The 15,783-nt window shown below is 42.5% G+C and overlaps 1 protein-coding gene across 2 annotated transcripts in view; it reads left to right on the top strand.

The window, feature by feature from the left end:
- The first annotated feature begins 819 nt into the window (after positions 1-819).
- CPQ (carboxypeptidase Q) overlaps positions 820-15,783 on the top strand; it is a 526,376-nt gene continuing 511,412 nt past the window's right edge. Inside the window, exon 1 of one of the 2 annotated variants that reach the window (XM_061123718.1) lies at positions 820-1,033. The gene's annotated coding sequence lies outside the window, so the exon portion shown is untranslated. Of the gene's footprint in view, positions 1,034-1,152; positions 1,334-15,783 lie in introns of those variants that run through there. The other variant, XM_061123716.1, reaches the window with a different exon arrangement.

Below are 15,783 nucleotides of genomic sequence, written 5' to 3'. Positions count from 1 at the left end.
TTTTAAATTGTATCTTACAAAAATGACAGTTCATGACTTATTGGAAATAATAAATAAATAAATAATAAATAAACTATCTTTACCTAAGATAATTTGAGAAAAAGTAATACCGCAGAGCTGGAGATAGCAGCATAGAGATGATCCTGGTGGGCCAGGGTCACCTTTGAGGACTTATTTTGAAAGTCTGAGTTCACACTTTATTCAATGGGCAACGGGGTTACTAAAAGTTTAGAGAGATTGTTAACTGAGGGTTAAGTGTAGGGAGGTAAATCGACATTGCAAATTTTGTACTTTTTAAAGTTCCCAGGGAGCATGTGTTTTTTTTTTTTGTTGTTGTTGTTAAAGAGGAGACCTGAACTGCTCCGTGTCTCACAAATATAACTGTTTGTATTTGATAAGAGTGTAGTTATTCAAAGGAATTCAAATTTATCAAAACAGAAAACGTTGAAAATACGTGAGCACACAATGTGTGACCAACGATGCGAGTGGCTTGTTGATACATAAAGTTACGCCAGGTAGCCAGACGAATCTCCTTTATTCTCCTGCACCCTCATATAATTAACGCATCAACCTGCCGGATCTCTCCCAGCTCGGGTCTTCACGTCCACCTTCATCACCGTCGGCTCTCCAACAACCCTGAGGCGTAGGATGGGACAATAACGCTCTTATCACCCGGTAGCCCTGGGCGGCGTTGGACAGCTCACCTAATCCCGGGGTTTCCAGACTCTGCCCTCATCCAGGTGCTGAGACAGCAAAACCTTGAGCATTTTCCTTTCAGCGCCTCAACCACTTCCTTCGCTACCTGCCCGGGCACTCCTGCGAGCACACGACACCTCGGGTGAGCCCTTTGGCCACCTGAGGTCACATCTCAGGTAGGCCCTTCGGTCACTTGAGCTCTTCAAACCCCTCGTGGCTCTGAGGTCCAAGGCCGTGGGCACCCGCGAGGCCTGAGGGCGACGTTCTGGCCGGAGGACTCCAAATAAAGAAGCAAGACTGCGAGGGGCTCAGGACACTGTGGAGCCAGATCCAGAAGGTGAGGTGACAGCCGGTAGCCCGCGGCCCTCGGGTCGCTTGAGTCGCAGCGAGGCCGTCGTCTGGCGTCGTGGAGGCGGCGCTTGGCTCCCCCGCCCGCTCGCGGGCGCCCGGAGTCCCTGGCCGCTGCGACCCGCCTTCTCGCCGCAGAAACCCGGCAGCTGCCAGGACCAGGTGGGGGGGGCGGGCCGCGTCGCGGGTGTGGCCGCCGCCATCCGAAGGCTGGGCCTTGAACCTGGCCCTGAGAACGGCCACCCCCGCCGCCGCCGCCGCCGCCGCCATAGCTCCAGCGGCCGACCAGGTGCGTGCGCCGCCTGCCCGCCCCTGTCAGCCAACGGCTGGGCCTGGCTCCTTCGGGCGGGCGAGCCGAGGCGGGTGGCCGACCCCAGAGTGAGGGGAACTTTCCGAGTAGCTCGCTCGTGGGAGCGACTGACATACGGGGGTGGGGAAGCCGCCGGGAGACCGGCCTGGCCTGTGGCTTCCGCAGCAAAGGGCCAGAAATGAGGACATCGAATGAGGGCGCCGGGATGGAGGAGGATGCTGGGCTCAGGCATCATGGCTCCGTTTCCCTCTCGTCCTGGGACGTGGGAGGGGGAGCTCCGGCCCCAAGCTGCCAAATGCTTCCCTCGCCCGCATCTGGAAGCAATTCCTAGTCCCCCCTTTATCGGGAGCTCCTTTGTGGTTCTTTTCACCTTTTATCTTGTACTTTCATTTTTGGTGTGCAAGTCCAGGCTCCACGCCGGCCCTTAAGTTGCGCGGGACAGAGCCCCTGTTGGACTTGTCAGGTCCTCAGTGTGGTTCAGACGGTAAAGCGGCTGCCTGCAATGCGGGAGACTCAGGTTCGATTCCTGGGTTGGGAAGATCACCCGGAGAAGGAAATGGCAACCCACTCCAGTATTCTTGCCTGGAAAATCCCATGGACGGAGGAGCCTGGTAGGCTGCAGTCCATGGGGTCGCAAAGAATGGGACTGAGCAACTTCACTTTCTTTTTCTTTCAGTAGTACTGAGGAGTTGCGTGATAAGTGAGTTCCTATGGAGGAGAACTGGTGAATTAACGTCAGTGAATGAATACACTTGAAATAGAGCTGAATGAAGGAATACATGAATGGATATAAATACACACAACGTGGAGGCAGTGGAGACAGAGGCTTACAACCCTTATCTTCTGGTAGTTTTCCAGAAGCTCTATAGATGTGGCACTCATAAACACAGTCATTCTGATTGTGGCTATTTAAAAGTTCAATGCTGTATTTAAATGATCCACAGAAGCACCCCCTCATATTTTCATTTTAGGTAGATTTTCCTTTATGTATTGCTTCAAGTGAAGTACGTCTAGGCTTCTTCGTCTTCTTTTTCTTTTGCTTGTATTTTGTTTTCTGACTTTGCAGAATCAGTGTCACTATAATATCATTTAATGTATTTATGAAAGATAAGAGTAAATCTGAAGGCAGTACCACGTGACTCTGCTTTTAGTAATTTGTAAAACCAGACATTTCTTTGAATTCAGGATTGTGGAGGGTCTTGTTTGCTTTCCCGAGACAGGTGCTGGCTGGCTTATGGGTGACTGAAGAAGGCTGACTATAGTTCAGAGAGGAAAAGAGAGACATTTATCTGTGTGCAGACACTTTGGAAGTGACACAGGTGGAGACTGCTTTAATTCAGTTGGTCACTGCTTCAGTTCCAGGTTTCCAGGCCCGGGTTTCAGAAAACCTGGGTGACTTTAGACTTGTTCCTTGATCTCTTTAGGTCTGTTTCTTAATCTTCGAAATGCAAGAGGTTGGATAGGGCCCCTTCCTGAGGTAGACTCCCAGGATTCTCTTTTATTAGGTAAAAGGTAAAATTGCAGGTGATTTTATGAAAGCTTAACTCACTTCAACTGCTCTGCTTGGGATTCTGTAGAATCTTGGCCCCACTGTCTTATCTGCAAATTACAACTCATTCCTCATCTTCTTCACATCTGCTACAGGAAGACCTGGGAGTTTAAAATGAGAATTATAGATTCTGGGCAGGAGGGGAGAAAGGAGGGCAAGAATGTTTTGTGCATTGCCACAGGCTCCCCATCCTGGGTCTAACTTGTTTTCAATGCAACCAGCCTGACAATGCCATATATTTTCAGTATATCTAGGGAATTATCACTATTAATTTGCCTGCATTTGAGATTAGTTATCATAGATCACAACATTTTGGAAATGGGAGGACCTTAGAGATTTTTAAAAGGCACTTAAAAAATCATTTTACATACATATTAAAATATTTCTTGCATGCTACATTTCACGAAGTCCCAAACGTGTTAAGTAAAATAAAATTAATGTTACCCACTTCAGTTCTTTCCAGTCTCTTGGGAGAAGTGAAGTCAGATGTGGTGCTTGGTGGAAAAAAAAAAACAACTTTTTGTGACTCTGTTCTCAAAGATCCACTTGTTGGGTCACATGTGGTTCCGACATGGAATGTAACAGAGATGATATTTATGGGGCAATGGCCACTCACCAAGCACTGTTACATTTAACCTTTTTACTTGTTTTGCCCCATTTCATCCTTGCTGTAAACTTCAGTGCTGCATACCTTGTAATCCCTATTCTACCTTCCAAAAATAGAAACAGTGCTTGGAAAATGGGAAGGTCAGGTATTCAAAACACAGACAATCCCTGCTAGGAAAATCTGTGTAACATTGGAGAATGTGGTCTCTGTGTGTGTTCCAGGATATATATTAAACTCTGGGGCGTTGTGGATAAGTGCATTTAGAATGGGAGCTCAGGAGGGGGATAATTAAGACTGAATTACAGAGAATTGGTATAGCATTTTGAAAATTATTGAGTTCCATTGGTACTCTGGAAGACTCTGACATTTTTACATAGGTGCAGATGCATCCTAATGTTAAATGTGCTCAGATTTAACAATCCAGGGAGTATAAAAAGGATCAATCACATCAAGAGATATATGGGTGAGTGGCACGTTTGGACATCGAACTGAGTACAATGTTGTTTCTTGGGTTAGCTTCCGATCCTTGATAAGTTGCTACCTCCCAACCTCCTTCTTTATAAGAGTGACAACTCTTAATGCAAAATACAGTGCCTACCTTGCTGTAATCTAGGGGCAGGAATGCAGGATGAATTTCCAGAACTCTTATAATTAATTGACAAGAGCAAAAGAGGAAAAGAGAGGCCCATGAAGTAAGTGGTAAATTATTTTGTTTCTTCTTTGTCAGTCAAGTTGAGTTTCATAGAAGGCAGAGACCAGTTGCAGCTGCTTGAAAAACTGAGAGTGATGCCAGTTTGATTTAGCTCAGGAGGCTGAAACTTTCCGCCCTGAAGGCTGGTGTGATGGAATAGACCTTCCCATTGCTCACAATATTATGAAAAAAACATTAAAGCAACAATTTTTATTACTTGCCCTGGAGCTAGAGCTTTAAAATGTACTTTCTTCTCCCCCTGCCCTCCCTAAACCACTTAGGTTTTTTAAAACAAACAACCCATTCATGTGTTTGCTGCATCAGATTATTAGTCCTTTCCTTTATTCTCGGGCCCTGTCTCTTTAGTGTAGCTAAGATGAAGGACTGGTGTGCTCCTGTGGAATTTTTCTTTAGTTATTATTTTCTTCTGTGCGTGTTAATTTCAGTAACCGTTTATTGAGTGCATACTGTGTGCCAGATAAAGATGCACGAGAGGCCGAGTTTGTGGAGGGAAGTGGTCCATCCGCAAACAACTGCAGCACAGGGTCATGTGGAAGTAGCAGCCACTCATTCTCCCAGGAGAGAGGTTTGGTCAGAATTTAGGAAGATTTCATAGAGCAGGTGAATTTTGAACTGGATTTCGAAGCCTAAAGGCCAAAAGGAGGGAGAAGAGTGTTCTGAGCACAGAGAAGAGGATGGGCAAAGAAAAGGAGGCAGCTTGAGCATGGCACTGCCAGAGAGAGACCCGGATTGGGTGGGTCTTGTGAGGTTGGGGCCAGAGAGAGAAGGTCCTTGAATGTCATGTTATTTCATCTTTATCACAGCCTAGAAAATTTTATTTAAGAGTTTTAAAGCTAATTTTTAAATAGGAGGAGTGCTATAATTGGACTTTCTCTAGAAAATAGCTCCAGCAATAACATTTTGGGGAAACTAGAGACGGAAAGCTGGGAGGCCAGAGGAAAATGAGGATGCTGGTGCTATAGTCCAAAGGAAATAGGATAAGAGTCTAAACTAGCATAGGTTTGAGAGATATTCAGAAGATAGGGAGAGCAGGGTTTAATGACTAACTGGGTATGGTAAGTAAGGTTAACAATAATTCTGAGGTTTTGGTATTGCTTACCTAGGTAGATGGAGATGCCACGAATGAGGGTAATAAACATCAGATGAGGAAGAGGTTTGGGGAGGAAGACAGTGAGTAGAGACAACTGTGGAACGTCCACGGGAGATCCTTGATGCATACCCTTGACTAGTGACTATAGTTGTACTGTGACATCATGTAGCCAAGACAGGACAAATGACAGATCTGCAGTCTAAATAGACAAATCAATTCAATAAATCATGTAAAAAGAAGGAAGAAATCACACTAGATTTTACTAATGACCATTATATTTCAGGTGAGTTTTTCTTAGAACTCTAATTCTTATGTAAGTTCTACTGAAAAAAAAAAAAAAAAAGATACTCAAACAATGAGGGGTTATTAAAAATCGCCAAGAAAACCAGAGTGACACAGAGGGGAGTGGTTGAAATGAACAAAGATAAGCAAATGGTAGTACTATAGCAGAGAGGACTGATTGCTCAAGACACAGGTATAGGCAGATTTGGAATACAGAGATGGTATTTGAGCTGGCTCTTCCAAATAATGTATTTCTTTAGTGGTAAGAATATCACAAGCTTTGGTTGTGATATTTGGTTCTCATCTAATTCAACTTGTTCAGTTCAGTTCAGTCGCTCAGTCATGTCTGACTCTTTGCAACCCCAGGGACTGCAGCGCACCAGGCTTCCCTGTCCTTCACCAACTCCCAGAGCTTGCTCAGACTCACGTCCATCGAGTCAGTGATGCCATCCAGCCATCTCATCCTCTTGTCCCCTTCTTCCCCAACCTGCAATCTTTCTCAGCATCAGGGTCTTTTCCAAGGAGTCAATTCTTTGCATCAGGTGGCCAAAGGATTGGAGTTTCAACTTCAACATCAATCCTTACTCAGGATTGATTTCCTTTAGGATTGACTGGTTTGATCTCCTTGCAGTCCAAGGGACTCTCAAGAGTCTTCTCCAACACCACAGTTCAAAAGCATCAATTCTTCGGCACTCAGCTTTCTTTATAGTCCAACTCTCACATCCATACATGACTACTGGAAAAACCATAGCTTTGACTAGATGGACCTTTGTTGGCAAAGTAACATCTCTGCTTTTTAATATGCTTTCTAGGTTGGTCATAGCTTTTTTTCCAGGGAGCAAGCGTCTTTTAATTAAACTTATTAGGGAGAGACAAACAGGTGATTGTTTAGAAGTACTGTGCAGAGGGTTCGTTCTTATTTTGCAGATAAAGTGTTGGAAGACCTTGAACTAAGAGAAGAATAACAGAGTAAGATAAAAGGAAAGGGTAATAATTAGGAGGAATTTTCAGAACATTTAATGAATTCTATGAGAAATAGTTGCTAACAAAGAAAAAGTTAGATTGATGTAGTGTTCTCTTAGGGTCATGGCATTAGACTTGCTTGGAAAAAGGATATATTAACATAGAACCTTATATATTAAAAAGAATTTTTACATTTGATTGTTACATGAACCCTCAGAAGCATGTGCAGCCAGGCACTATTATCTTGCTTTTATAAAATAAAAATCTTGATATGAAAGAGGCTGTAGTTTGTCTCAGATCCTGTAACTGGCAAGCACTCCAGGCCTTCTGAACTTCAGCCCACTGCTCTATCAATTGTTTTGGAATCTTGCTTGCCTGGGAACCTTGATGTGTTTCAGTGTATCCCTTCCACTCCTACCATGTCCATCATGTAAAAATAAGAATAAAGCAGGTGATATTTGAAGGTCAAGAAAACCAAGATTGGGGAGAGAGGCAGTGATGGAAAGGCTCCTTACCGCCGGCTGTGCTACATGCAGTAGGGATGGTCATGAAGTCTCTAGAGAATATCTGTGGAAATCAAACAATACTTAAAATGTAACAGGAGAGTCTACAATATAAAACAACTTTATGATTAAATCTTCCAAGAGGCAAATAACCCTTTAATTAAGTGGCATGTTAATGGCCACCAGGATCTGGTAAAGGCAAAGATCCTTCCCTAGAGCCCCCCAGAAGAAATGCAGCCCTGCCAACACGTTGATTTTAGCTGGTAAGTCCAGTGTTGGATTTCTGACCTACAGAACTATAAGCATTTGTTTTGTTTAAGCCACCAAGTTTTGTGGTCATGTGTTACAGCCAGCAGTAGAAAACCAATGCATTATCCTATAGATTTGCTGTAGGGTTAAGAAATGTAAGCATTTAGGAAAGGCCTTCCCAGTCATTATTAGCTACTGTCATTATTATTTTTTTCATTGGTACTTTCTCTTCTGTCTTTGCCTTTTCGTAACAGCTGTCCTGTGGTTACCCCAGATAGTTGGAAATCACTCCCCTCCTTCCCTGAGACTGTGACCTTAGGAGATCCTCACTCCTGGGGTAGCCAGTATTCAGTCTTCAGCAATTTGTTAGAATTACCGTTTAGGAATTCCTACGTTTTATGGATTCAGTGGTGTCTGCTCCAGATAAGCCAGATCTGGGCTGTGACTCTCTGGATTTACCTGTCTCTCTAGATTTTAGGGTGGTGGTTTGCTTTTTACCCTTGCTTCCCTGCTCTAAGGAGAGTGGTTGTCAGCTTGTTCAGTGTTGTTTCTTTCTATAAGGACAGGAGTACTGACGGAAGTGAAAACAGTGTTCTCAGTACCCTATAGCTATAATGAGCTCCTCTGTTCTTAAGAATCTCCATCTCTACACTGGATCTATTTCCTTTCTTTAGTTTTCACCTCAGTTTCATTCCAAAGAATGCTTTGTGGGTTTTCTTATAGATTGAGATGCCATTAACCAAAATAGAAAACCCAGAAAGGATTCTGTGATGTGTCTGAAATACAGGGCACAAACAGGCTCAAAACTTGGGGAGGTTAGCCTTAACTCTTCCCTATTCCTCATCCTCCCAGATTTTAAGTCACCAAAAGCTGTTGTGTCTACCTTTGACAGTACCTGAAATTTTCTGCTTTTTAATCGTCCCTGTCCTTTCTATCCCCTTCATGGATCACAGCCTTGTTGGGGTGAAGGGATTAGGTAAACTCACTGAAGCTATGTGCTGTGCCATGCAGGGCCACCCAGGACAGATGGAGTCACAGTGAAGAGTTCTGACAAAACACGGTCCACAGGAGAAGGAAATGGCAGCCTACTCCAGTATTCTTGCCTGGAGAACCCCATGAACAGTATGAAAAGGCAAAAAGATATGACACTGGAAGATAAGCCCACCAGGTCAGAAGGTGTCTAGTGTGCTGCTGGGGAAGAGCAGAGGGCAATTACTAACAGCTCCAGAAAGGATGAATGGCTGAGCCAAAGCAGAAATGATGGTGAGCTGTGGATGTGGTGATGTGGTGGTAAAAGTAAAGTCCGATGCTCTAAAGAATAATATTGCATAGGAACCTGGAATGTTAGGTCCATGAATTAAGGTAAATTGGATGTGATCAAGCAGGAGATGGCAAGATTGAATATTGACATTTCAGGAATCAGTGAACTAAAATGGACAGAATGGGCAAATTTAATTCAGATGATCATTATATATATATATCTATATCATATATCATTATATATATATGGATATATATATATATATCCATGTATAAGATGATCCTTATATATATATATAAGGGCAAGAATCCCTTAGAAGAAAGGAGTATGCCTCATAGTCAACAGAAGAATCTGAAAGGCAGTACTTGGGTGCAACCTCAAAAACAACAGAATGATCTTGGTTTGTTTCCAAGGCAAACCATTCAGTATCACAGTAATCCAAGTCTATATCCCAGTCACTGATGCTGAAGAAGATGGAGTTGACCAGTTCTGTGAAGACCTACAATACCTTCTAGAACTAATAACAAAAAGAAAAGAGTTTTTTGATGCTTTTGAATTGTGGTCCCAGAGAAGACTTTTGAGAGACCCTTGGACTTCAAGGAGATCAAACTAGTCCATCCTAAAGGAAATCAACCCTGAATATTCATTGGAAGGACTGATGCTGAAGCTGAAGCGCCTATACTTTGGCCACCTGAGCTAAGAACTGACTCATTGGAAAAGACACTGATGTTGGGAAAGATTGAGGGCAGGAGGAGAAGAGGGCAACAGAAGATGAGATGGTTAGATAGCATCATCAACTCAGTAGACATGAATTTGAGCAAATTCTGGGAGATAGTAGATGACAGAGGAATGTGATGTGGTGCAGTTCATAGAGTTGCAAAGATTTGGATGCGACTTAGCGACTGAACAAGAACAGCAATCCTATCATGGCTCTAGTCATATCCTTTATTGTTTCTTGCCTTGGACAGGCAGAATCTTTTAAATCATTTAATCTTCCACACTGCTTCAAGAGTTGTATCATAGGCCAGATCATATTATTTTCCTTCTCAGAAGACCTACATTTTGAGAAATTACCTGTGAAATAAAGTATAAACTCCTAATATGACATTTAAGGTTCTTAAAGATTTGGCATTAAAATATATTTCTCCATGCATTCCTAGTGCCTTCACTTACTGTGTTAGTTCTCTAGGCCTGTCATAACAAAATACCACTGACTGTGTAGGTTAAGCAGTAATTTATTTTCTCATAGTTAACAGAAGTTGAAAGTCCAAGATCAATGTGTCAACTGGTTTGGTTTCTTCTGAGGCTTCTCTCCTTGGCTTGCAGATGTTCATCTTCTTGCTGTTTCCTCATATGGTCATTTTTCTCTGTTCATGTGCACCCCTGGGGTCTCTATATGTCCAAATTTCCTCTTCAATGAGGTTGTATTAGCCCACCTCCCCCAGTGCCCTCATTTTAACTTAATTACCTCTTTAAAGTCCCCATCTCCAAATATCGTCACATTCTGAGGCACTGGGTTGTAGGGCCTAAGCGTATGAACTGGGGTGTGGCACAGTTCAGCCCATAACACCTATAAGACCCCTCCACATATTATTCTATATGTGTATATTGGATTGCATCATGGGTGCACATCTTGACATGGGAGGATTTGAAAGATACTGATTCCTGGGTCCCACCTAACTCTGTGGGTTCTGAACCACTATGTCTGAAATGGGACTGGGAATACATTTGTTGTATGCATGTGTATGTTTCAATTTCCCCCTAGTGCTTTATAATACTGCAGCTTTTTATACCCCAGACTTTTTAAAATAAGTAAGTTCTGGAGAACATGTTATAAATGTTCACATCTTTGCTCACGGTTGTTCTTTAACTAGAAAGACCCTTCCTACTATACAACTGTGAAAATTTGTCTATCCTGCAATGCTGAGCTGAAATACCATCCTCTCTGTTATTACTTCCGTGTTCTCTCCTGTGATAATCCTGCACAACTTTATTATTACAGTTGACCCTTGAACAACTTGGGGATTAGAGGCACCAACCCCTTAGCAGTCAGAAATCTGAGAATAACTGTATAGCTAGCCCCACCTATCTGTAGTCCTCAGATTCAACCAACATTTGATCCTGTAGTACTGTGGTATTTATTAAAAAAAAAAATCCAGATGTGAGTGGACGCACCGTGTTCAAACCCATGTTGTTCAAGGGTCAACTGTACTTTATTGTTAGTACTTGAGAATCGGTTTCCTATTTTGTGTGTGTGTCCTAGTCATTTGCCTTCATCTTTCACTAGCTTCCTAAGGCCCAGGCCTAGGATGACATAGTCTTTATTTCTGTATATCTGAAACAGTTGCAGTTGCTCTGAGCACAGTAGGTAACCAGTCACTGTCTGTAGTATGAATAAATGAACTCATTAATAAATGCTAATAATTTTCTTTTTCTTTAAGTGGGTTTTTAAAAATTGGGCTATTGTTGCTTTACAATTTGATAAACTTACTTGTTTTATCCAATGCTCTCCACTGGATAAAAAGTCATAAGAATGTTATTAGCTTTACAGTGTAAAACTAGTGGCAATGTTTTACAATGTAAACTAGTAGCAGATTTTATTCTTGAATTGGGTATCCGATGCTTTTGAACTATGGTGTTAGAGAAGACTCTTGAGAGTCCCTTGGACTGCAAGGAGATCCAACCAGTCCATCCTAAAGGAGATCAGTCCTGGGTGTTCACTGGAAGGACTGATGCTGAAGCTGAAACTCCAATACTTTGGCCACCTCATGCGAAGTGTTGACCCATTGGAAAAGACCCTGATGCTGGGAGGGGTTGGGGGCAGGAGGAGAAGGGGACGACAGAGGATGAGATGGCTGGATGGCATCACCGACTCGATGGGCATGAGTTTGAGTAAACTCCGGGGGGTTGTGATGGACAGGGAGGCCTGGAATGGTGTGATTCATGGGGTCACAAAGAGTCGGACATGACTGAGCGGCTGAACTGAACTGAACCTGATTCAAGAACAATATTTTTCATGTGTATTTCCCACTTAGAACTTTAAATATGTAAAAATTTTTCCTGTAGAAGGTGTTTGATAATAGGAAGAGAATATAGTGAAGGCATCATAACAATTTGTGATAATGACAAATTTTTCTTTTTGCATTGCATTTTCAAGGCAGAGTGTGGATGATTCAATTCTTAAAGATGAATGGATTTCACAGCATCCACTTGTATATCCTTGTTTATCCTCCCAATCAAGAACTGATTCCTTTTAGGGGGGGATATGTTAAGGTGGAAATCTATTAGCTGAGCTAATAATAAGCTGTGTTTTTCTGGGTCAGTGAATAACAGAAACAGTTCTTGAAATAATTACATCAGCTAAGACTCAGTTTCCGAGTAGGGATCAAGAGTCCGACTTATCCTTTGTCAGTCTTCTCAAGACTACTAAAACTTCTATAGATAGAGTAATCGCCTCTTAAATAATAGCTCCAAAACCTTTTCTGAACCAGAGCAGGCAGTAACAGGGATTGGCAGGGGAAGGATTGATGTCTATGCATGAGGGGAGAAATGACTCTGCCTTGAAAAAACAGATGAGCCTTTGGATGTGGAAATTTACAAGACTCAGAGAGCGCTGAAACATCTTTACAAGCTGAGCCCAGCTGAATAATGGGAGGCTGTGTGCTGGCTTGGCATGGGAGCCTGTCTGACACAAACTACACTGAAAACAACTCTTCAGACGTTTGCATCTGCATACATGACATTAGATTCTCAAAATGTCCAATTAAACACTTTTCAATAAAAGACATGTTTGCTTCCTCAGTTGACCTGATGTCAGCCTGGCCTTTCTGATGGGGAAGGAGTTGCAGCTGATACTGTTGAATGCTCTTCGTTTCTGGACCCAGTCATGTCCTTCTGGTGGTTAGGACTCAGTGCTTTCATTGCCTTGGCCTGGGTTCTATCCCTGATCGGGGAGCTAAGATGCACAAGCCGAGAGGTGCAGCCAAAAAAAATAAATAAATAAAAGGTCTTCTTTAAAGCTGTGGAAACTGTGCCAACCTGTGGGCCATGGGATTAGGTCAGGTCACTGGAGGAAAACACTGAGGCAGTGAGTGCTTTTCAAACTCAAGAAAACCTACTCAGTGCTTTAGTTGTTTTGTTCCTTTGAGCTTGAAAAATTATAAAAGTTATAATAGTAGCTGAGAAAGTGGAAAAGGGCAGTGCTGATTTATTTTTAAAATATTATTCTCTTGAGAACTATAAGAGAGCTATATATAATTCAGTTTTTCAACATTTCAGCAAATATATATTGAATGAGTGTTAATGGTGTGTAAGTATGTGTGTCTGTAGCGTATGCATTTCTTTGTCTGTGCTGACAGATGTGGAACTGCTCAAATTGTGATTGGTATAGCAATGAAGCTTTTGGACACACGACGTAGATGCACAAAGGGAGAGAGGAAGGAAATAAGAGAGAAGAATCAAATTTAGATTATTCTTTAGAAAAGTGGGCATGTATAAGGAAGTGAAAAGCAAGTGACCTTGAGTAAATTTTTCAGTGCTACTGGCTTCAGTTTCCTAGTCTGTAAAATAGGGAATATAATATCAAGAACATCAAAGTTTATTGTCAGGATTAATTAAAAATGATCTGTATAAACTGCTTACAGGCTTCTCAGGTGGCTCATTGGTAAAGAATCCTTCTCCAAATGCAGGAGACATGGGTTCAATCCCTGAGTCAGGAAGATCCCTTGGAGGAGGAAATGGCAACCCACTCCAGTATTCTTGGCTAGAAAATTCCATGGACAGAGGAGCCTCGTGGTTTATAGTTCATGGGGTTGCAAAGAGTCAGACACACTGAAGCAACTGAGCACGTATGCAAACTGCCTACAGTGGCACTTGCCACATTGTGAGTGCTAACAATCAACATTAGGTAATGATGAAATATTAATGACTTTTTGGACAGAGGAGATTTAAGCATTCCTGTATGGTAAAGGGAAGGAGCCAAGAAGAGGGAAAAAACTGGATAGTTGGTGTGTGGCTGTACCACACTGACTCCATCTTGTCAGCTTTATTTAGGTCCACAGTTCCAACCCCTACCCCTCTTTCTGTGAGACTGAGCTTTAGCTTAATTGACAAGGAATTTGCCCAAACCAGATATGTTCCCCATCAACATTTACCCATGTCTTCTGATATGAAAACGGGAAGCATCTGATATGCTTACACAGATGGCTACTGGTCATGAGATCCCTGGGGAGGGAAAAAATCCCCTGTCCCCATCGGTGTGGTCATGCTTCACACTCGATAGTTGGATTCTGTTTTTAGCTTTGGCCCCTTTAGACCCCCGGTACCCCTTTCTGTGGTGCAAAGTGCAACTGCAAATGCCTCCAGATCATCCCATCTGCCTGTGTGTAGGTTATCCACAGTAAATTCATAATTGCACTTAATGGAATTGCCTGCTTTGTTTTCTGGTCTCAAAGTTCCTGGTCAGTTTGGAGGATATTCTTCAGTGTCTCTGCCTCTCAATAATTGCTGCAGTATAGATAGAGAATTTGCATTTGGAAAGGAAGGTGCACAGTTCTTTCACTGAGATGGGAGCTGAGAAGAATTGTGTAGATAAAGGGATAGAGAAGTTTTGGGTTGAGGATGGAGAAAGCCAAGTCATCTCATGGTCATAATATCATTTTTTCAGTTATGTAGAAGAGAAGAGCTTTTGCTGAGCATGAGGGGAGTAGAGGTTGAATCTAGGGCTTAAGGAGAGTGGAAAAACTTTGTAGCAGCTGCTCTGGGGAATTTGATAGGAGTCAGTTGAAGATAAATATAAGGGTTGCTGAGCAATGAAAGGGACCCAGCTGAGATCAGACAGCCTTAGTTCATAGTGGAGATATTTGCCATGGTTAAGAAAATGTTGATGATAATATCATGGAGCACGTACAATTTTGAAGAATTGGCAGCTTAGGTGAAGAGGAAAGGCAAAGGTGTTCTAAGGTGCTAATGAAAGCATTCTTGGAATCATTAACCACAAGGTGATGTTGTGAGCCAAGATTAATCTGAAATGGTGAGTTGGGTGGACAGAAATACAATCAGACTGGACGCAAGAAAGTGTCTTAGTTAGCTCCAGCTGCTGTAACAAAGTGCCATAGAGAGGGTGGCTTATGCATGGCAGAAATTTACTTCTGCTGTCTGGAGGCTAGAAGTCTGAGATCAAGGTGCCAACATGGTCAGGTTCTGCTGAGGACCCTCTTCTGAGCTGTCGACTGCCACTTTCTCATAGTATCCTCACGTGGCAAAAATAGAAGGTGCCCCTCTTACAAGGGCACTAACCCCATTCATGAGGACTATATCTTCATGACCTAATTAACTATCAAAGGCCCCACCTGCTAATACTGTCACATTATTATGATGGTATTATGCACATTTTATGGCGACACATTCAGTCTATTGCAGGAGGCTCTTCACTTAGCTGGCATCAACCTAGCTTCTACTCTTTGCCACACATGTGCTGAGTGGAGGGGACACAAGGATGAAGAAAACACAATTCGCTTTAAAACCTCAAAAGCATTTATTGAGCTTCTGCTATATACCTGGCAGATCATACATAGGACATTGATCTTTCCCTTGAAAAGCTTTAAGACTGGTGACATAATCTAGATAATTTTGATTCAGAATTTTGATTCAGAAATGGTAAACTTTAAAAGAGATAAGCAGAGGATGCTAGAAAATTGTAGAAGAATACATGCAACACATTCTGTGAGAAGAGGAACCAGGTCAGGAAAAGCACCCAGGAAAAAACTGCCTGGGTTGACTCAGAAAGATTGAACGAGAGTGGAGGTGGAGAAAAAGCAGAGCGAGGGGTTTGCAGATAAGAAGTTTCAGAGAGAAGGTGATCTTTGAGATGTGTGATGTATGATACTACTGCTAAGGTAGAAAAATAAAAGACCAGAATTGCAGTGGTGACAATTTTGTTGGCAGGGAGAAAAGGAAGGGATGTAAAAGGATAGAGTGATAAGATTTAGTGACATTGAATATGTGGGGAAATGAATAGATGAGACTGAATGATAGGACCATTATGTTTGCATTAATAGAAAGAGGCAAATCCTCTTTCTGGGTTAGAGGAGATTCTGGGGAAGGTGATGAGTTTGGAGATTTTGAATCAGAACATCTGGTTAGAAGTGAAAGCAATCTAACTAAAATGATACTAAACCAAAAAGGGAGATCTGTAACTTTTGTAACTGGAAAG

Source organism: Dama dama, chromosome 21 (assembly GCF_033118175.1).
Source record: "Dama dama isolate Ldn47 chromosome 21, ASM3311817v1, whole genome shotgun sequence".
NCBI classification, from domain to species: Eukaryota; Metazoa; Chordata; class Mammalia; order Artiodactyla; family Cervidae; genus Dama; species Dama dama.
This window is presented reverse-complemented; position numbering and strand designations above follow the sequence as displayed.